At 38.4% G+C, this 22901-nt stretch overlaps 1 pseudogene; it reads right to left on the reverse strand.

The window, feature by feature from the left end:
* The window catches only part of LOC139718081 (uncharacterized), a 105606-nt pseudogene that overhangs the window by 22799 nt on the left and 59906 nt on the right, over window positions 1-22901 (reverse strand).

The following is a 22901-nucleotide window of genomic DNA, read 5'->3' on the forward strand; positions in this document are numbered from 1 at the left end:
GAATAAATGAGAAAGTACATGTATCAATCCAAGCATGCATGCAGTGTTACGACCCTGGTAATTATCAAACACATATCACAGACACATGACCTCCACAGAAAACTGTTTTAACTGTCGAGGACCCAGTAGAGGGCTTCTTCTCCTTCTCCTCCTCTTCCTCCTCCTCCCTCCACATTTTCTGCTACAAAAGTGTGAGGCATAATGCTACTGTAAAACATGATATATTCGCAGCATGAATTTTTTGCGAATTGGAACCGACAGCCTTTTTCGTGGCATGAAATTTTCGCGAAGTGCCACTGGCGTTCAATGCATATAGTGTAAACAAGGACTTTCGCGTGCATTTTAATTTCGCGAATCTTGGCGCTCGCGAAATTCGCGAAATTAAAGTGCACGCGTAAATTCCTTGTTTTACAGTATTCCTGGCTGAATACATTAAAAATAATGATCTGTCAGATATAAACTGAATATGTCATGATTTTGTGTATAACCTTGATGGCAAATTCCGAGGGAGTAAAAATCATCAATGACTTATTGTATATTCATACTGACTGCTCGAGATGTGTTTGGTGAAAATAAGGGAAATTTCAAAATTTCATAGCTCCCTTATTTTTATCCAATCTTATCAGACTAACTTTTAACTGGTCCAAGATTCCTGTTTAGTATTCACACAACTAGAGGGCAATATTTTGGTGAGTTGCTCAATTAAAAACATTTTTTTTTTCTACTTACAAAATCTGCAAAATTAAACCCTTGCAAAATTATTAGCAACTACAGTATTTGAGTACAAAGTTCATAAAGTGTGGGTAACCCTTCTCCTAATTCAACATTTGCTACTCAAATAGGGCATTTTTGATCTGATCTATTGATCTCAAGCAAAAATTTACTCTTTGAACAGACAGAACAAGGCAAAATGTCATATTTTCAATGTAGGATAACAAACTAGAAATGTCGCTATGGCGACTGGTATGCCTCCGCCATAATGCATGATTCTCCTAATAGGTCCAGATAGTACATGTGGACAATGTGTGATTACATTTTCACAAAAGTGGCAAAATATTAAAATGACAAGTTTGTCACAAATGTGTTAAATGTTCACCTTCCTTGACCTAGGTTTAATTGGATGAATAGGAGAGCATGTATTTGGGAGTTAAAGGACTTTAACTTGACTTTGACCCATTCATATGTTTATGCATTGATTTATTTTCAAGGTACAGGGAAAAAGTGCAATTTCTGTATTGAATAGTAAATTGTTACCATTTTCATCTGGCCTTTGACCCTAAAATTCATAAAATAATCACTGTCAGGCAGAACATGCATAAATATGTAGTACGTTTCAAGATAACTTGAGCCACTTCCGAGATATGGAGGAAAAGCTTAGTTCAGCACTTTCACTTGATCTTTGACATTTAGACCTTTGAGGCAAAAACGAAAGAAAAAAAAAACTTTCCAAAGAATCTCTATTAGGTTATGCATGCATACACCAAGTGTAAAAAAAATAATAATCCTGCCAGCATCGCATAAACATGACGGAAATAGTAAACTTTTGAAGTGTTTCCCTTGATCTTTGACCCCTGACCTTTGACCCCATGAACCCTAAATTTTCTAGATAATCACTGCCAGTCAGTACATGTATATACTATGTTCCACGAAGATACCTTGAACGATTTCCAAGGTACAGAGAAAAAAGGTGAAGTTTTAATATTTTTACTTGACCTTTTGACCTTTGACCTTTGACCTCATGACCCAAACTTTCACCAGAGAATATTAATTGGGTAATACATGTATACACTAAGTTTCAAGAAAATATCTTCAGGCATTGCATAGATATGGTGGCAATAGTGAAATTTTATGTATTTGACCTTGATCTTTTGACCTTTGACCTTGAGCATGTGCACCCAAAAGTTGATAGGCACAACTTCACCCCCTAATACACATACATGCCAAGTTTCATTACGATACCTCAAAAGGTTTTGATAGTTACCCTGTCCACAAAATTCATTACGGACGGACGGAAGGACGGACGGACAGACGGAAGGACGGACGGACGGACGGACGGACGGAAGGACGGACGGACGGACGGACGGACGGAAGGACGGACGGACGGACGGACGGACGGACAACCCGAAAACATAATGCCTCCGGCACCACTTCGTGGCGGAGGCATAAAAAATGTAAAATGTACAGATATAAACAGTGGATGATGTCATGACTGGCTAAGGCAACCCACGAGATATGCACACACTTATAAGACAGCACACTACGGCACAGCTGTCATAAACTCTGTCACAATTATTTTAAATGATCACTCACTACAACAAACAATTGTACAATACAATATTGTACAATACACCCGAACAGCAGCAAGATCTGAGCGATCTAGACAATATTGCTAACACTAGACCAACCTGAAAGCGAAAGTACTCCATCTGTTGGTAGAGGCTGCGAACGACTTTGTCCGTCAGAGAAGTCTGCACCAGGATGTTGTTAGTCAGCTGCAACGTTTCCCGGAGCTTTCTGCGAGACAAATTACCACTCGACGGTATTTGTAAACTACCACCTACTGTACATACATGTATATTTCATGCATGACTAATTTTCTCTCACAACTATGGGAAGATTTTTTTGTCATTTCTTATTTACAGAGTATGGCATCATTATTTGACGTTATCACAACTTCTTAGTTGATATGGTGTGTGAAGGAATAAAGATGGAAGTGGATTGAGACTACAGAGTGGATGGTATTATATCAGAACTACAAGATGCACAAGTCTTTTCACACTAAATCAAAGACAGATCCAGCGTTTGGTTATAGAAAACCAGTGCATTTCATTGGGGAAAAGGTGTAACATGCAGCATGTATATGCAGGGCTGTAAAATTGGAACTTGAAAATGTTGGTTCCAAACACATTTATGCAAAAAATTCTGAATCTTTATACTCCTCCATCAACACTGTCACTAAGTTGCAGTTGCAATACTATTAGCGCCTACAGTTTTGTATTTTTTTGATAAACAAAATGATGAGACACAAGAAAAAATGAACAATATTCACAAAATACCACTAAGAAAAGACAACAATATGTATGTGGGTGATGTCTGTATGCACAGTCACTGCAATAATATGCTCCTTTGGTTGAAATCTAGGTCAATGCACTTCAAAAAGATTTCTAATTGCAGAGTTGCAAACTTCTGCAGATCATAGACTATACTGATTCAAAGTAAAAAGTAAACAATGAAAAACAGTATAAATTGCACGTAGGATCCATAGGTGCCTTGCATGGTGAATCAGATTCAGACCCCCCCCAAAAAAAAAAAAAAAAATCCCTTCATTCAAAAAATTTACTTTCTTGTATTTCATAAAGAAACAATATAATTTATAAATATAACTTGGCATCTCTGGACATGTGCCTACTTAAGGTCACCGATACATGAGAAGTTCTGCTTTGGCACCTACCTGTGACTGGTTGCCACGCCGACCGCTGATGGAGGGATGATGGTGAGAATGCTGGCGTTGGGGAAGGTTCGAGAAACCTTGGCACTCAGCAAGCTCTGGTCCTTACCACCTGTCAACAGGATCAAACAAGGTTTAAAGCAGCTTGGTGAGTAACGAACCATAAACCTGTACAATTTCTTGCTTAAAGGGATCATATAGTTTTGGTCAAGACCAACGTGCATCTTCAGGTTTCTAACATTTTTTGATGAGATAATGAGAAACTACTTATGAAATATGAAACATCATGTATTTAAAAAAAAAGGGATTCAATGTTTATTTGATGAAAAATGGTTTTGAAATGGCCCAGAAATCCAAAACAGAGCAATATCCTAATAAAAGGTGGGACCCACTTTTTTACTAGGAGCACTTTGTTTTACTTTGTTTTTGGATGTCTCAGCCATTCCAGAACCAATTTTCATCTCATAAACTGTGAATTCCTCTTAGAAGGGCATGCTCTGTATTATTTCATTATTGGTTTTTTTTTAATGTCGCAAAAAGTCAAAAGCCCAATCCTCATCTCCACCAATAATATACTATCCCTTTAACCTTCTAATTGCCACATTAATCACTTGTCTACGGGTTATGTGTGAAATTTGTGCACATGTCACTCATTAGCACAGAAATGGTTAAGAAGGCATGTACGTTAATAATTCTAATTATCTCACAAAAAGTTAAAATCTGAATTCCCCATCTCAACCCAAACTATACCATCCCTTCCTTTAACATGAACCATGATACACATGATTACACACACTTGTCTAGTCGTGCAACCTCTCCCATTAACGGTCTTGTTGTTGCAGCTGATTTGTCAGCTACCTTACTCATGGCTGGTGGAACTGGGAGTTGGCCCGCCCCCCCCCCCCCCACCACCTTTGAAAATGTTCTGCCGGCCCTGTTACTTGCATATTTTCTCACAGATTATTTCATGATAAGAGTCAATCAATTTGCCTACCATATGACATGAGACTGAAGACAGAGCCTCCTTCCGAGCGCAAACTTCCTTCCAGCTGCCGCCAGATGTCATCAAAGATCTCCTCTCCTTCCGTCTCCTTCTCCTTCAGCATCATCTTCATCATCCTGCCAATCTCCTCCTCTTCATCCTCCTCCTCTGGCTCTTCCATCATCACCTCGCTCACCCTCTCAACGTTCCTCCACCTCTCCTCCTGTCTCCCGGGGACTTCTCCACCGAATCTTCCATCATTACCAGGCTCCTCCCCCCACTCCCCCCTCCCTTCCCTTCTCTCAAAGTCTGGCTCTGCTTCTGTGTCGCCTCGGTAGCTGTCCGTCCTCTTGACATCATTGCTGTTGCCATGGTAATCATTATCCATGTTCATCACTTCCATGCCATCATCACGGAGACCGACATCATCCTCGTAACCGTACACATCTCCTCCTTCCTCCACCTCCTCCTCCTGCTCTTCCTCCATCAACTCCTCCTCTCCATCAACCACATCGAACTTGCTGGTGTCCAACTGCTGCCAGTCCACGATTCGTCTGGACTCGGCTTCCAACTGGACGGCCTCGTTGATCATCTCTCTCCTCCTCCGGAGTAGCTCCTGCTCATCCGGGAGACCGGCATTTGCATCCATCCCTCCTCCCACTCCCTCATCACGTACGTCGCCATAGTACTGAAGAAGCTGCCTCTGTCAACAACAACAACAGCAATAACATCATTTCATATTTGGGATGACTTAAAGATTCCTAATTAGTAAAAACTTGATCTTTGTACAGCAAGAAACGGAGAGCCAACTGTTACCATCAAACTTTAGGAAATGAAAATGAGTATGATTCTTCTTTTCCCAACTCAGCAAAGATACTGACAATTACATCACAATACTCCATAATTCGAAGTAGGGAAACCTTCTACCACACATTCATTTGTCATCCTCAAAATCATGTCTGATGAACAGTAAGTAATAGCATCATACTAGGCTGAATTCTCCTTGCCCATCAGAGTTATAGAAATAAACACACATTAAAATTTCTGAACCCTATAATCTATCACCCCTTGTATACTACACATTGGCAAAATCTTCTTTGATATTCATCATTCCTTACACTCTGTTTGATTAAAACTTATATTGCCTCTTACAGCAAAGAATATTTCAATATCTTCATTTTTTTTTGCACAAAGATTGAGAATTTTCAATCAAATGCTCACATTTGCCCTGAAATCTTATTGCATCTACATGTATCTTGCAATATCATCAGTGTATCTTGTTGCAATATCTTAACAATGCCCAAGGTTACATCAACAATGGTTCACGGCTTCTTGATTTATCAATGAAATCAAGTACTTTAGACAAAATCACAAAACAACATATAAGTGATAAATAAAAAAAAGAACTTTTAGTTGAAAAACATCCGAGCAGATGTGATATCAAAGAGAGAGAGAGAAAGATACAATTCAGCTAACCTGCCAGTGACCTGTCTTCTGTTGCTTGTTTGATCCCAGCTCTCGTTCCGCTCCGTGCCCCGCCTTTGTCACACTGCCTGCCGGTGTAAGGGGCACTCTGTCGGGCAGGACCCTCCCCTGATCGAGTTCGTTACCCTCACCGTTGCCTGCTTTCCTAAACTGTTTCCTTCTTTGCTTCCTGTACACCCGCTTGCCCGAATCTGGGAGTTTCCCATCTCCGCCGATGTTGCTTCCTCCGCCAGGTTTCTCCCCAACGTCATCCCTCCTCGTTTGATCTCCGGGTGCGTATCCTCCTCGCCCTGCCTCGTCCATCATCGCCGGGTTGTCCTCATCTCTGGGCCGGAGGAGGTTGCCCACGGCAACCAATTTGGCAGACTGGGGATGCTGGGAGGGCTCCTCCTCTTCCCGGTCCCAGTGCTTTCCAGGTCTGTCTGAGTTCCTGCTGACACAACGTACAAACAGTAGACAGAGACTAAACTCACCATGAGAGTTTCACAAATCACATTTAACACGCTGAAGATGAGTCCCAAGAAAAGTCGGGTAGGTGTCTACGGGAAATGCACGATATAGCAAAATCAGTCCATCCTCAAGGTTGAACTCACAAACAGCTGCCATTAAACAAAGAGCAAAGCATCAAGTCAATTTTCCTGGCTAAACACATCGCTCCAAGACGAGGATGCATATAATTTCTGTTACAGTTGTAGAGGTAGAATTAAAGCACCCACTTGGAACCCATCCAAGCTCCAGTAGAAACATTTCTGTGGTTTTATGCTGTACTTTTATTCATATAAAATTGTCACTATATATTGCTGTTTAAAAAAGTAAAGTACAAAAAAAACTTTAATTCTAGAATTGTATGTCATTGTTCTTCATGTACGATTGTTTATTTTGATTGAGGAAATTTCAGAGGGGTCTGTTATGGGTCCCTAATGGGTCTCTTCACCCATTGAGGACAGGCTGAGTTTGCTCTAACTGGGAATTCCCATAGACAACTTCCCTGATCATACTCGGGACTAGTCCTCAACGGGTCAATTGCTGAACTCATAACTGACTCTGAATTTGGCAACACATATAATATTTTTCAATCACCTTAGCTATTTCCTGTAAATTTCTTAATTTCGTGCAGTTTCAATGAATTTGATAAGCAGCTGCATGTGTGTTAATTCTTTCACCAACATAGAAAAGGCAATGAAATTCAGAGCTGCAAAAATTAATTTAGATTTTCTGCAGCAAATTTACCCAGGACTTGAAAAGATAATGCCCCTCGCCGTGCAATTTTTGATGCAATAAATGTTATAATAAGAGTATAATAACACCAATGACAATTTAGTCAGATTACCACTGACTAGTACACATGCTGCTAAAATACAATCACATGTAACATGCCATCAGCTTTCTACCAGCTACCCAAGGGTGTGGCAGTTTTAAGCCACAATGCTAGCTACCAATTAAGCCATCTAGGCTACTCTCCCCCCATTTCAAATGAGACTCACTGGGAGATTAAATCTAAAATTAGCAAATCATACTAACAGTAACCTCCATTAGCAGAATGCCAGTCTGTGCAGTAGTTGCTATGGTGAAAAATTACTCTTTCATTTGTTGTTGTTCTTGTTGGGTTTTTTTAATTCAATGGAGCACAGGTCAATAAAAAAAAATATGTCAGGTAAATTAGCTGCACTGGGATTCTATTTCAGTTTGAAATCTGTCAAGCAAGCTTTTGTTCCATCAAATCATGAAATATATATGTGACCATGCATCACGAAACCAACAAAAAGTTGCATGTGCTGATTCACATGAGGTCTCAAAATAGGTGAAATGTGTCAACCTAGTCTGATAATTTCTTCATTGCATTTGCTATAACGGCCTTACACTCTGTCTTTTGGTCCCATTCATTGCACAGAGCACATCTTGGTGAGTTTAAGTACTTGAATAGACCTTAAATTTCAAAGCCTCTTTTCTCATTAACACTTTTTCCAGAGTGTGTACTTTCTTTCCATTATATAGACAGGTTAGGAAAGTCCATTTGTATTGAGTTACGCATCATTTTAAAGCATAATTATAGAGAGTCTGCTCTTTTAAAGAAACCTGCACTCCAATAAACATCAATGTCTGGCAGCTTTTTGGTAGTTTTGTGAAGCAGGGTCACGTAATATTGCCACATGAAGCGACTACATTTCCTACCTGTCAATGTCAGGCAAGCCACCGGTCTCTCTGTGCCACAGATCCGCCACCATATCCACCTGACTCTTCATCATGGACTGCCCCGCCCCCCTGGAGCTCTCGTACCCCTCCCTGGCCTTCTCCCATTCCAGTCTCCTGCTAGAGGCAACCCCTCTCGCCTCCTCTGGCTGCACAAAATTGACCTTGTTCCAACCGTTCACATTCTGCTGGTCACCTCTCTGCATCTGGTGGACCCCGGCGGAACTATCAGCCAAGGCACTTATCCCCTGTAGTCCCACATCATGGCTTTCACCGCGCTGCTCTTGCTCCTGCTGCTGCTGCTTCTGCTGCTGTGCACCGAAATTTTTCTCTTCTCTTAGTCCCACATCATTCCTTGTCCTGTCTTTGCCATTCACTGACATCTTACCGCTCAGTTTGTTTATTGCACTGGAACTCCCAAAGTTTCTGTTAACAAGCTGCCCTGGTTTATTGCCATCGGAAGTCTTTAAATTGTTAATGTCTATACTTTTACTATTTACATTTTTTCCTCTATCTACACGATGTGAATTCAAACTATTTGTCTTTTCTGAATATTTAGCTCTGACGAAATTGGAATCACTTATTCGCTGTGGCATTAGTACTGCTTTGCTCTCAACCTGAGTTCTTTTCCTCTCCTCTTCATCTGCTTGTCTCCCAAAATCACGGCTTGGATCCTTCCAACTTGATTTCTCTTCTGGCACAATAGCATTGTCTTCCTTTCCATACAGAATTTCTGCAATGTGCCCTCCTTGCTGGAGCTTTGCCATCTTGTGTTTTGATCCCAGACATCCGGTCATCTGCACCATAAAACAAGCAAGCATGAAATTAAGGAAAATCAATGTTATTCCTGAACAACACTGACCTAACCTGCACATATTTTCCTTTCTTTCAGTTAACAGAAACACGTACAGCTAACATCACGATGAATGAATTCAAACGTAATTTCAATGTCAATTTATTGCTTTTTACATTTCTCAAAATAAGAGAAACATTTGTAGCGATGTAATCAATATACAATTATGAAACGAAGTAAAAAATAACACAAAGACATGACAATATTGATCAGACACTTGTAATATGTCAGTATCCTACATGTAAGGCAACAAAGAAAGAAAAAGCCAGAGAAGTATGATGGAATCTACACCAAAGCAGACTTGTGGAGCTGCAGGATCTAAATATGAGAGATGATTACCAGGTTTGGAGAGCGTAACTATCATTAAACATGAAGTAGTCATAATGTAATAAATGGATGGGAAGAAAGAAGCTTTACACAGAAAGATATACAAATTAAACAACCACAATATCAGTCAGGTTTTGCTCAGGTGACAACGTAAGGAATTCATGAAAACATTTGAGAAGGTAATCTGTACAGAGATGTCGTACAAGAAAATGTTTAAGCCAGCTTCTATCTATGTGATCACATCTGTTGTTACAGTTGCCTTTACTTGATATGAATGGGGGGGGGGGGGGGGGGGGAGGGGGTGGTACATGTATAGTCCAGTCAAAATATGAAATGACCCACAACTAATTGCAACAGAAACGATTCCACTTGCATTTGACCCGGAAGAGCTATCAAAATAACATATTAAAAGTTCCCTAAAATTCGAGTGGTGGATCAATGTCTAATTTGCATAAATTCAAGATGGCCGCCGTACAACCTATTTATGCCTATATCTGGGGATATGTAACCCACAGAAAGTAAATTCCGGTGTCTAATCCTATGTTTTTTAGGTCAAGGAATACAAATATGTTATGTATAGCAACTTTCAAACATCCTTTTATATAGTTTTTGCATATATTTGCATATAATTACATGCAAAATGGTCGCCATATTGCCTGCGCAAGCCCGTATCTTCGTATATCATTAATGTAGTACACTCAGGAATAAGTCGCTATATATCTGGACATAAAACCGCAGAAAATAAATTCTGGTGTCTAAACCTATAGATGTTTTTTAGGTCAGGGAATACAATTATGATATAAGCAGTAACTTTCAAACTTCCCTTTATACATTTTTTTGCATATATTTCCATTCAATTAAATGCAAAATGACCGCCGTAGTGCCACTACAGGCTTATATTTCTATCTGTAAAAGGTACCTAGTGATGGTGTCTGTGGTCTTAATTTTACTACTGAGAATCACTGATGTAGAATACGTTCCACTCAGCAATAGTTACCTATATTTCACTAAAAATTTGCATATATTTATACATAAATCTATTCAAATTACTACCGTGAATATGATTTCAGATATACGAATACAAGCTGCAGAAGGTTGATTGTACTGTAATGTCTCATCCAAGATATCAAGGGAAAATTGTTATACCATTTAAAACCTTGATGATTATCCTACACCTAGTGTGTATATTCTTGCATTTATTAAAAGTATTGTATTACATTGTACTCACATTTTCTTGAGATACAGCCTCAAAACAGAGAACAACTGTAAGTAGCATCGAATAGAACATATCTTTATTAACTGTAGATTCAACTTATCTTCCAAAGTGTGCTCAATAGGTACACAAATATTAAAGTCTAAAATTATGTAGTAGGAATCGTTAAAATATTTCATGATTGCATGATATCTAATGTATTATGTTTTGTAATTTGCCCTCATGTTTACTGCTTATTACTTGTGTCTATGTTGCAATTCTTTATTTCTTCTCTCTTTTTTTTTTTTGCCAAGGGGGGGGGGCATGTCATCAAGTTCATGATTATCCATAAGCTACTCTACAAAAGTTTAACGAGTTTGGACATATCTCATATAGCTTTCAAAGTGTGCTTACGGTACACAAAAATTGGTCTTAAATCATTCAGCAGGTTTTTTTTTTTTCAAACATCTTTTTTCTTACCTACGATGATTTACATCCATGTTTAGTTGATACTTGTGTCCTTTGTTGCAAAACTTTTGGTAAAGGCATGTTTATCAATGAGCAACATATGACCGTGATAATTTGTATGGAAGTGGATTTTGTCATATTTTTGCACGGTTTCACCCAGTGACTCACTGAAAATGTAAAACATTGTGATTTACAGCCAGATACAAAGAAAAAGAAAAAAAAAGGAAATGCCTTAACATTTCTATTACTAGTACTCTGGATTCATCAGTCGATCAATACAAACAGCATCCTTCTCATTGGCTTCAAGCTCATACAACACATATAAATTCTTATACGTCTTACTTTCACCATTTTTCATGTTGTATCTGCAGCTTTATTAAAAGAAATGTTTCCTATTGCATTGAGGCTTCGCACTAATAACATTTTCACCAACACACAGTTGTTGTTTTTTAGAAATGCGAGCAGCATGAAGGCTGAATTCAATTTTGCTGGCGAAAAAGCAGTCTTAAGTCAGATAAAAAACAAAATACATAACATCATTTTCTGTTCCTAACCCTTCCAAAAGGTCCCTTCCCTCCAGCTTTTCTTCAAGTTAAACAGTGGAAGGGAAATGACATACAATCATTGGAATTGGGACGATTTTAGGAAGATGTTTAATCAAAAATATGTTCTGATCACTACAGACACAGTGCAGCTATTAAGAACTCCTGAAGAAAGTCTGATGCAACTGCAAGACAGGATGTTAGCAACTGGCAGTGTATAGTTGCAGGGCAAGCAGATTTGACTGCACACAACCCATACCAGTGTCAGATGCGGGCCATTATATATCAGACACTTGTAATGTTGTATTTCTAAAATATGTGAGGAGTGAGATTATGCTGTTCTAATTGGTGACTAGGAATAAGAAGCATTCTCGAAAGACATCGACACAGTTTACAACAAACGTGAGACTTACCACGCTTCAGTATGAAATAGAGCCGAGATCCTGTTTGCTTTAAATTAATCAACTGCAATTTCACACCATCCTAGTCCAGAATTTGTGGTAAACACATAAAACACTGTGAGTGTAAGCTATAGTTTTGTATACTCGTGTTTCTATTTTGAGAGATCACATTACATACCTTAGTATCTGTATTATCACAAGCTAGAAAATGAAAATGATGTACAGGAAACGAAAGTTTTCTTGAAATCAAGTGACTCATCTTAGCCAAAGGTTCAAGACAGCAAAAAAGATTCAAGCTAATATTGCAAATAGCCATCATTTATATTCTACTGTCCGGTCGTCGGTCATGCATACATTTTCAAAAACCATTTCCAGCTAGGTTCTCTTTAAAAAAACCCATGTAATGACAGATTTTCAACAAACTAGGCAAGTAGCATCCCAAGGATGATAGGCTTTCAAGGTGTTCAAATAGACACCATATTCCGAAAGGTCCCAGAACCCCGAAATTAAGGAATCTATTATAAAAAAAAAACTCCCGTCACACACACACACCCTCACACACACACACACACAAAAGTAGAACCAAGTGTAACAGAGCTAGGTATAATGTACAAAGTTGAATATCTTGGAGATTGCATATAGATTTAAGTTTACTTTCACAGTTTAACTTATTTTCGAAATATTACACATTATATATATATATATATATATATATATACATATATATATATATTGACAGCAAATCTTGCACATATAGACGTGGCTGGTGTTGGGTAGCACCCCTTTAATCATCGAGTGTGGTCTTGTAGTGTTGTCTGTGTACAGACAACACTACAAGACCACACTCAGCACCAACACAATCCTGAAGAAGGGCTTTTCGCCTGAAAGCTCGATGATTAAAGGGGTGCTACCCAACACCAGCCACGTCTATATATGCAAGACTTGCTGTCAATAGATTTACTGTCCTTGCACCGCCCCGCCATGTTGTGGTTAAGTCCTTTGATGTCAGTATATATATATATATATATATATATATATATATATATATATATAATGATACTTGTAATCAATGTGTTGGTACCAGTACAGAAAGATGACGAATCAGGGTGGTAATGCATTTCAGTCCAACAGTGCTATTTAGTCAGACCAAATTTTCGACGCAAACATTCGTCTTTCTTCACAATTGTCATTGTCGATCCTGAGGAAGATGAATGTATCCGTCGAAAATTTGGTCTGAATAAATAGCACTGTTGAACTGAAATGCATTGCCACCATACTTCGTATGTATATATATATATATATATATATATATATATATATATACATATATCACGGGTACCATCTACCCCAACCCCCCCCCCCCCCTCCACCCCAGGCCACAGGATGCCCAAAGGCACCTTAAATATTACCTATAGGTGCGGATGCCTTGGGGCTGGGACCAGTTATTGGGGGCCACTTTTGATTTTTGATCCTTTTTTTGAAAACATATGGTCAAATTTTCAACAAACTTAGTACTGTAGGTGCATTTATCGCTAGTGTCATGAATATATGAACATCATGCCTCCCTGGGCCATGGAGGTCCCTAAAGGCTTGTAGAAATGGCCCTTCCCAAAGTCTTCCAATTTCCTCTCTCCCAAGTAATAGTCTGTAAGAATGCATGGAAGGTGAACTTGAGATACTCGAGTGAGGGCTGGACCCCTGGGTCTTTTATTCAGAAAGTGAGTGAGTGACATGGTATCCTGATATGACAAGAACATTCTCTAAACAAATGTCCAAACTCACGAAGCTTTTGTAGAGTAGCTTATGGATATAAGCTACTCTTAATTTGAATAGATTTATGTATAAATATATGCAAATTTTTAGTGAAATATAGGTAATTATTCCTGATTGGAACGTTTTCTACAACAGTGACTTTCAGCAGTAAATTAAGACCATAGACACCACCACTGGGTACCTTTTACAGATAGAGATATAAGCCTGTAGAGGAATTATGGCGGCCATTTTGCATTTAGTGAATGCAAATATATTCCAAAAAATGTATAAAGGGAAGCTTGAAAGTTACTGCTAATATCATAATTGTATTCCCTGACCTAAAAAACATAGGTTTAGACACCAGAATATATTTTTTGTGGGTTTTATGTCCAGATATATAGCGACTTATTCCTGAGTGTACTACATTAATGGTATACGAAGATACGGGCTTGCACAGGCAATATGGCGGCCATTTTGCATGTAATTATATGCAAATATATGCAAAAACTATATAAAGGGATGCTTGAAAGTTGCTACAGATAACATAATTGTATTCCTTGACCTAAAAAACATAGGTTTAGACACCGGAATTTACTTTCTATTGGTTACGTATCCCGAGATATAGGCATAAACAGGTTGTATGGCGGCCATTTTGAATTTATGCAAATTAGACACTGATCCACCACTCGAATTTTAGGGAACTTTTAATATGTTATTTTGATAGCTCTTCCGGGTCAAATGCAAGTGGAATCGTTTCTGTTGCAATTAGTTGTGGGTTAACCCACTTTTTGTCGTATTTTGACTGGACTAGTAGTAGAAGATGGGAGTGGGGGAGAGGGGGGAGGTAGCTTGTATTTTGCACATGCCAAGGTTTAGGAATGGAATATCTCATGAGCTGTCCGGATGTTCATTAAGAGGGGCCATCACCCTTGAATAATAATTGCCTCTTTAACATCAATCAAAAATTGACACACCAGCATACGTCTGGCACGGAGCCAAATAGGGGTATGATGAGACCACTTCTTAATCTATCGGGAGTGAAACAAAACGAGACGACAGTCCTGCAAATATTTGGCGAGCAAACATCTCGAGTTCCCCCTTGGTCACAAGAGGGTACTCTGCCGGGGAATTCCAAACATCCCGTTTTTAATTCTCATACCGAGACTGCCTCTTGCCAGCAGCCACAAAACCGAGCTTTACTGGTCTTTCCCTTTAATAGACTTCACAATCATAGTAACTCTAGAGGATTCTCATTGACAGATTTATGGCTGTGTTGCAATACATGATCATATTAATGACCATCTTTTTGTTTTACTGCAATACGCAGTGATAATTGATCATCCTTCAACAGTTTTGCTACACTACAAGAATCCATCAGGCAGAGCAGCCATTTCCTTCTTCAACCCACATAAGTAATGCTGAAATTTTGCTGCAGAAGCCATCCCCTTGCTATCTTGACAACACTTGATTAACTGCATACTGCAAATTGGCAACGTTATACATCATGTTGAGGAAAGATTACATGCAACTGACTAGATTCATTAAATCTTTACAAATTAGAAGGATCGTTTTACAGAAATTTGCACATTTGAGATAGAAATGGGCATTTTCAAAAAATGTGTTGTCCATATCAAGGATCAGTTCTAAAAATGAACAGGTTGACTCATGTTTTTAAAATCAAAACACATAATAGAAGATGAACAAAATAGGGTTTAAATGAAAGAGCTACATATTTCTTTCTCCTTTGAAACACTGGGAAAAACAAAACAGGAACGAAGAGGAGAAGACTCGATATCAGCATCACACTACTCAAGAATGATGCTTTCTTGGATTTGATGAGTTAACAAAGAGTCAAGGTATCATTTTGTTAGGGGGAAATGAATTTCAGGTGTTTTGCCGAATCATAAATTTTCATGTAACAAACAAACACACAAAAAAGGTCATTTGCATGCTCATCATTTCAGGTCTCGAATATCATCAAATTTGGGTCAAGGCAGCTTTTTTTGAGAAGGCACAAATCCAGTCAAAGGGGCACAAATGAGTAATGAAATAAAATAAATAGTTTGATTTCGTAAGGGGCATTCCGGCCAGTGGGAGGGACATGGTGGCAATCTGCTAATGGTAGGTGGGTATTTCCAACACTGTAGTTTCGCACTAGTTCCTTATCACCCTAGATTCTTGTCACGCAAAGTATGCAAAAATGTCCACTGTGACAATATATCAAGCAAACAGGGGATTCCTACCTCAGAGTGAATGATAAAACCTTTGCCGGTGACCAAGACGTTCTTGGCAATTCTCTCCTGGTCTGTCTCTATGTCAAGGAGTGGCTCCAACAGCTTCTCAAGGCTAGCTCCAACTGGATCTGGGAATTATCATGATAACAATATCAATCAATCAATCAATCAATCAATCAATCAATCAATCAATCAATCAATCAATCGATCAATCAATCAATCAATCAAACAAACAAACAATCAAGCAATCAAACAATCAATCAATCAAGCAAGAAAGCAAGCAAGCAAGCAAGCAATCAATCAAACAATCAATCAATCAATCAATCAATCAATCAAACAAACAAACAAACAAACAAACAAACAATCAATCAATCAATCAATCAACCAATCAAACAAACAATCAAATAAACAATTAATTAATCAATCAATCAATCAATCAATCAATCAAATCATTCTTTTACAGCTCACGATACCTTTAACAAGGTCTCTATGCACTTTGAGGAAAGAAAGACAATTGAAGAATATGAACATTTTTTTTAAGGATTTTTTTTTAAGGAATTCAAAGTTTATTTGGTGAAAATTGGTTTTGAAATGGCTGAGATATTCAAAACAAAGCAATCCTTATATAAGGTTGGAACTGCCTTTTATCATGGTGCATGTTTTGTTTTACTTTGTTTTTGGATGTCTCAGCCATTTCAAAACCAATTTTCATCTAATAAACTTTGGATTCCACTTAGAATTGTATGCTCTTTAACATTTCATACAGTGGTTTCTAAGTATCTCGCAAAAAGTTAGATGTAAAAGGTAAATCCTCACCTCAACCAATACTATACCACCCCTTTAATATATCTTTGAGGCTTTTAACATCACATTAAGTCAATTTGCAACACACATACACACACACAAACATGTACAAAGCTGTATGTATAAACACATCTGTGAAAGCATGTGATTTACACAAACTTCACGTATTTCCATAGGTTAGACTGCTATGCAATTTTCTTTGACATCTTTAATATGAGTGCATGCATACATGTACCATTTTATATTGGCAGGCTGTTTATGTTCACATGAAGTCGGGCAATAAAGCTAGAAAGCAAATTTCATGTAATCATGCAGGATGCTCTGTATAAAGTATGCCCCTCGGACACAATGCTGTACTCTCTTCCAAAGTGTTCTTATTTCTTCTAAACTCCATAACAGTAAATATAGATTTTCTGCCTGCCCTGAAGAAACTATTATGCAAGGTTCTCATATCCAGGGTTTGCAATGCCATTTTGAGGGGCTAGCAAGGCCCTCAAATAGCACTTCAACCCTTTCATAGTTTTGCTATAGGGTATTCCTACTCTGCTGATCAGTATCTGAAATAGAAGGACTTTTCAGCGAGGAATATTAATCCTTTGAGGACGGGCTAATTTTGCTACAACACACATTTCCCATATAGATATGCCGACCTGCCTGGGTATACTCTGGACTCATTCTCAATGGGTTAAAGCATTGTTTACTTCCTTTGTGTGTTTTCTTCTTTTTTTTTTTAAGGAAAGAAGAAAACTTACTGAAATCAACAAAGAAAACAAACATTGAGGAAAAAAGATCTGGCTGATTTATTCTGCAGCATTCTGTCCTGGCCAAGGACAAAACCATAGAATAGCAATACTAATTGAGTTGCAGTGTACAGAATAATTTGAAGCTTGAAGCATTATTGCTGTTTACAACAAGGTCCTTGATGATAGACAGATAGAAAAGCCAGACAATGGAGAATGATTCACTTCCTTCAACAAAAATTGCACTGGCAAGCTGCATTTTCTTTTGTTGTCATGTTTGGTGCTTTTCAGATTCGATCACTACTGCTACCTCAAAGATAAAAGGGGTCTTGGAACCCATTTGTAAAAGTAGATTTTTTCAACCTCATAGTAATAACTCTCATGACAATAACTGCTAAATTTGGTGAAAATTTGATGGTGCATTCTCAATGAAAAGATTGACATGTCTAATACATTAAGCTCCTAATTTGGTTCCCTACCTCCCCCTCCCCCCCCCCCCCCCCCCCCTCCATATTGGACCCCAATAAAACTACACTTGTTAAATGCACTTGTCCATATCTCAGTCACCTCTGGTTCTGGTGAAGAGATCCTATCAACCTAGGGACGTTACCTGCCAAGTTGGATGAAAATGCATCACAGGGCTTTTGAGAAGATGTTGAAAATGTAAAGAGTTTACATGTGACGCACAACAGACAACACACTTAAGCCTTGCCTTAAGCCAATTAGGTGAGTTTTATATAAAAAAGGGATGCCACTCACAAACTGGACTGTATGACTCACAATTTGAACAAATGAACAACACCTATTAAAAACTTTGCTCTATCTTTATGAAACTTTCCTGAAACAATGACAGATGCGTTGTTTCTATCACAACAAGAGATGCATCTTTTGTTTCATCCAAACGTTTTCCAGTTTCGGTTTGTTTTATTTCTGCATTTGTAAAAATCATTATCTCATCAATATATATGTAAGAGTACTTGATATACAGAGTGCTTACTGGTAGATTTACATAACTATGTGTGTCCATGAACATAAATTTTATCGCATCTTGGAGGGTGGAGGGTGCAGGAGATCGCATCAATATGCAGTTTGTTCGACTGGGATAACAATCTCTGGGAGATGTGTTTAGCTTGCAATTCTCTCTTTGCATTGCATTACAGAATGAAGAAGAATGACCGAGTGCTGGATTTGATATCGAAAAAACTTAGAATGAATGAAAACACCCCACACCCACAAACACAGGAAAGGATGTCCCATAAAGATGCCAGTAGTGATGTTACAATCCTCAGGTGTGCAGGTTAGATAAGGTACAGAAGTGCTTTATCTGGGGTAATCATCACTTTCTGAAAATAAGGATGATACCTGATGACTATTATGGCCATCTGGGGAGATGCTTAACTTTCTCGACAACACAATAGATTTGAGAAATGTGGGTGGAAAAAAGATGAAATTAGAGTTCTCTTTTCAGATCATATGTTACACTATTTGTAAATGGCGTCTCTGTTTTGTTTGTTTGTCTTTTGTTTGTTTGTTTGTGTATGTGTGTGTGTGTGTATTGTCACATAATCTGAGAGTGGCAATAGAAATATCCACTGACGTAATTTGTGTGTGCTTTGACAAATTATGACTTCGACAAATTATGGCTTCCCAAAGCGCTCATTTATCATTCACAGCAGGTATGTGTTTACCAGTTTCACTGCAAAACACCTTTTTTTTTTTTGTGTGTGTGTGTGTGTGCGTGTGCATGCGTGCCTGTTAAAGGCATAATTTACCATTTGCAGATGAAACAAAAACCCAGTATTAGCGCTTTAAAATAATTCTAAAATGTGAGTTAGGGATAGAAACATCCAATGTATAAATCTGAACCAGTATAATTAATGTTAAGTATTGTTAAATATACAAAATGTGAATAATAGTTATAACAAAAACATTTCTAGACTAAAATGTTTAGAGTGATGGTTTATTGGCAAATATAGTGATATTTCCTTGTATTTTAGGCTTTATTGCAAAAATTTTATAAGGTAGGATGTTTTGTGATACAACTGACTTACACATACACATCAAAAGTGATATCTTAAACATTTTTAAATCACTACTGCCAAAGGTAAACAGGACCTTTGAAATTCTCTCCCTCTCCCTCTTACTCTCCCTCTCTTTTCCACTCTCTCTATCTATAATCCATATTTTCACTAGTATGTCCATTGTGGCACAACCGAATGCATGAAACAGGGAAAGCAACAAAATTATTTCATTACATATGCAAAAACAAATACCATCACATCCAATTTTTGGTAATGTATTGAACACATTTTTTTTCGATTGTTCTTCTGTAAAACTGAGGATGTCCATATCAAGATCCATAGTGGGTAGTTCTTTCTAAGATTGACTGAAAAATAAAAATTCTACTAAACTCACAACATCATGATGCACTGGTTGTCAACAACATGAAATAACATCAGACCGAATTCCCTCAATTTTCAAACATTTACACTGCTGTACACATTTTCACAAGCAGTTCAGTGTGAGTAGTCTTCAGGGAAAAAAATACAGACCTCAATTATGATCATGATACTGTTTGGAGAGATGGTTTGTGCAACAAATTGATTGAGGGGACTGTCATCTTACTTAGCTGAAGCAGCGTGCTGAGGAGGAGGCCTGTCCTCTGGAAGCGAAACCCGGGGCGGTATCCCGCATCCATGCTGATGACGTCGCTCCCGTTCACCTGCCTGTACGTCAGGATGCAGTCCTGCAGTATGAGAAGAGAGCGTAGTCATAGAAGACAGGAGTGAGAGAAAAAAGAGTGAGAGGAGAGAGAGGGAGAGAGAAGACATGACAGTCATGAAGAGATTTCATCAGAAATATGAATTCTTCAAATATTTATCCTTTTTTTCCCAACATCTGGGTACCGTTTCATGAAAGTTGTCAGTGCTGACAAGTTGTCAGTCTCTGACAATCACCATGGTAACGGTCAGTGACCAGAGCATCTCAGCCAATCAAAACCAAGGATTTTGCTGAAATTATCAGAGACTGACGACTTGTCAGCGCTGACTAAATTGATGAAACACCCCCCTGTTTTTCTAAAATTCCCACCGCAAGAGAAAGGTTCAAGAAGAGACTTCCTTTTCTTTTAATATCACATTCGTTGTTTATTAGGCGTTTTTCGTTCTTCTTACAGAGTCGTTCATTTCAAGGCTATTCCTGAATTTATAAATTATCATGTATCATGTGCATCTTGCATATTGTTACAGTTATGCATCTATGTTAAACGAGTGACAAGGAATCTTGTAAGCGCATTACAGGTGGCTATCTCAAATCTTTTTAATGTATTCTTGTTTGTTTCTCTTGCCCTTTTTGCTCTCTTTTCCTTTTACGTCCCACTCCTTCCTTTCATAGTTTTCATTATTAGGTTGTTTGCCGAGTAAGACTAAAATTGTAATTTAGGGACCTACACAATACAAGCTTTGCTTTTTAGTAGGTCCCCCAACTTTTATGTTTGTAAAACTGTCTTCTCTTGTCTTCTCTCTTAATTACGATGTTATGTCTAGTCTTACATGTATGTTCTATCGATTGTATCGTGGTATTTGTGTTTGAGATGTGGAACAATAAAATCAAATCAATCAAACCAAAACTAATTAACCTCCTATAACAAGGCTAATACTAGTTTTGTCACTAAATAGACATTTAATAAAAAATATGAACTCTCCAAATATTTGTTCCTGTTTCTATGATCTGTCTTTGCCAAAATTTTACCCCAGAAGAAAGGTTCAAGAAGACAGCTAATCAACTACGCTATAACAGGGCTGATATTAATTTTGTCACTAAAAAAAAATTATTAGTACTGTTACGAATATGGATAAGCAGAAAACCACTGACCAGGGACCCACCTCCCTGCACTGACCATGCAGAACAATAAGTGCCTTGTTGTAGATGAAAACCACTCACCCTCCGCAGCGAATTCTCGTGGGGTCAATGTTTACGTTCCGCACGTGCCAAGCACGCCCCTCCATGTTGACACTTTCTAGGGTTTCTCCTCCTAGGATTTTTGGCATTACTCTACCTCATAAAGTACCAAGTAGGGCACATTCCATAACAAGTGGGTTTCCGTTCTAGACTGAATCTCTGATAAAGTACACATTCCTTGCACATTCCGTAAATTCTGTCCATTCCTCGCATTACATCGTTTGGAATTTTATGTTGTGCATAGTCCACTAAAGAATTCTATGTTTTACCTAATATGAAGGTATACGCCCTAAATATTCTATGTTCCTCATAGTTTCCGCATAATTTGAATTGCCCGAATACCTTTGTAAGTTTAAAGAAATACATTGAGCATAGAGGTATAAATATCGATTGATCTGTCTAAGCAAGGGACTTAACTTTTTTGGGACTTCGTGAATAGAGAGAACTTTACTTCTTAAGAGGAGCGACTTCTTGAATCTAAGGACTTTAGCGAAAGTCGTCGTGTCATGCAGTTAGAGTAATTAGACAAGTCCTGTCATAACTCATTCTGATCATGTACGTTTGTCAACGTGAAGTATATCTGTCAATAAAATAAGTTTTTAATTGCCCGGAACATACGCTCTTCCGATTGAACTATGTTGCAGCCCTCTCATCGTGGTGAATGGATTGTGTGAATGTACCTGATGCACCTTATATCTTACTAATTAACTCTCTTCCATTGCGGAAAATGTGCCTTTCTATTGGGGGTACCATTCCCGCTCGGTAAACATCCTGCCACCCCCAGTAGTCAGTGCAACAACACCCATTTTCCCGCAACAGTACTCAAACGCTCACCACTGTTACACTGCATTAGCACTGAAATAGCAAATGCCACGCATGCCTCATGAAACTTTGTCATCTCATTTGTTTAATTTTTCTTTGCATTCCTCAGAATTAAATCATTTTCTATCATTACATCATAGCACAAACGAATCTTGCACTTTGTTGATGGATCAAATCAAATATTAGAAAGTCTGTGCAAGAAATGAGCCTCATACACGTATATATTACTTTCTGTGCATCTCTGTGGTACTCCATAATTTTTTTCAGAGGGCTTTTTATTTCAATCCAAGCCAAACTCATGTTTAATGCTTTGCAATTTACAATGCCCTCTCAATTATCATGGAGTTCTCTCTACCGGGACCATGCACATTCTGAGCGTCGCCTGTGGTCCAATAGTACGCCTTTGGTGTTTTGCAATTTACAATGGCAGCCCTTTCCCCCAAAGCCAAACTTTTGTCACAGCCACAGCTTCCCCCCCCCCCCACCCCTCCAATCCCTCCATCCTCATCTCCTGATTCCATGTCATTGCTAGGGATTGAAATAAATAAATAAATCTCTCCTCCTCCTCCTCATAGATCACTGGTAGCCTGGATAGCTGCCCTAGAGCAGGTATGCCAGTTTAGATGAAAGATTCACTCATCAATCAAGACACACACACACACACACACACACGCACACACACACACACAGGAGCACTTGTT

Source organism: Diadema antillarum, unplaced genomic scaffold, assembly GCF_040938485.1.
Source record: "Diadema antillarum isolate AM-2024a unplaced genomic scaffold, OU_Dant_1.0 scf00000088, whole genome shotgun sequence".
NCBI classification, from domain to species: Eukaryota; Metazoa; Echinodermata; class Echinoidea; order Diadematoida; family Diadematidae; genus Diadema; species Diadema antillarum.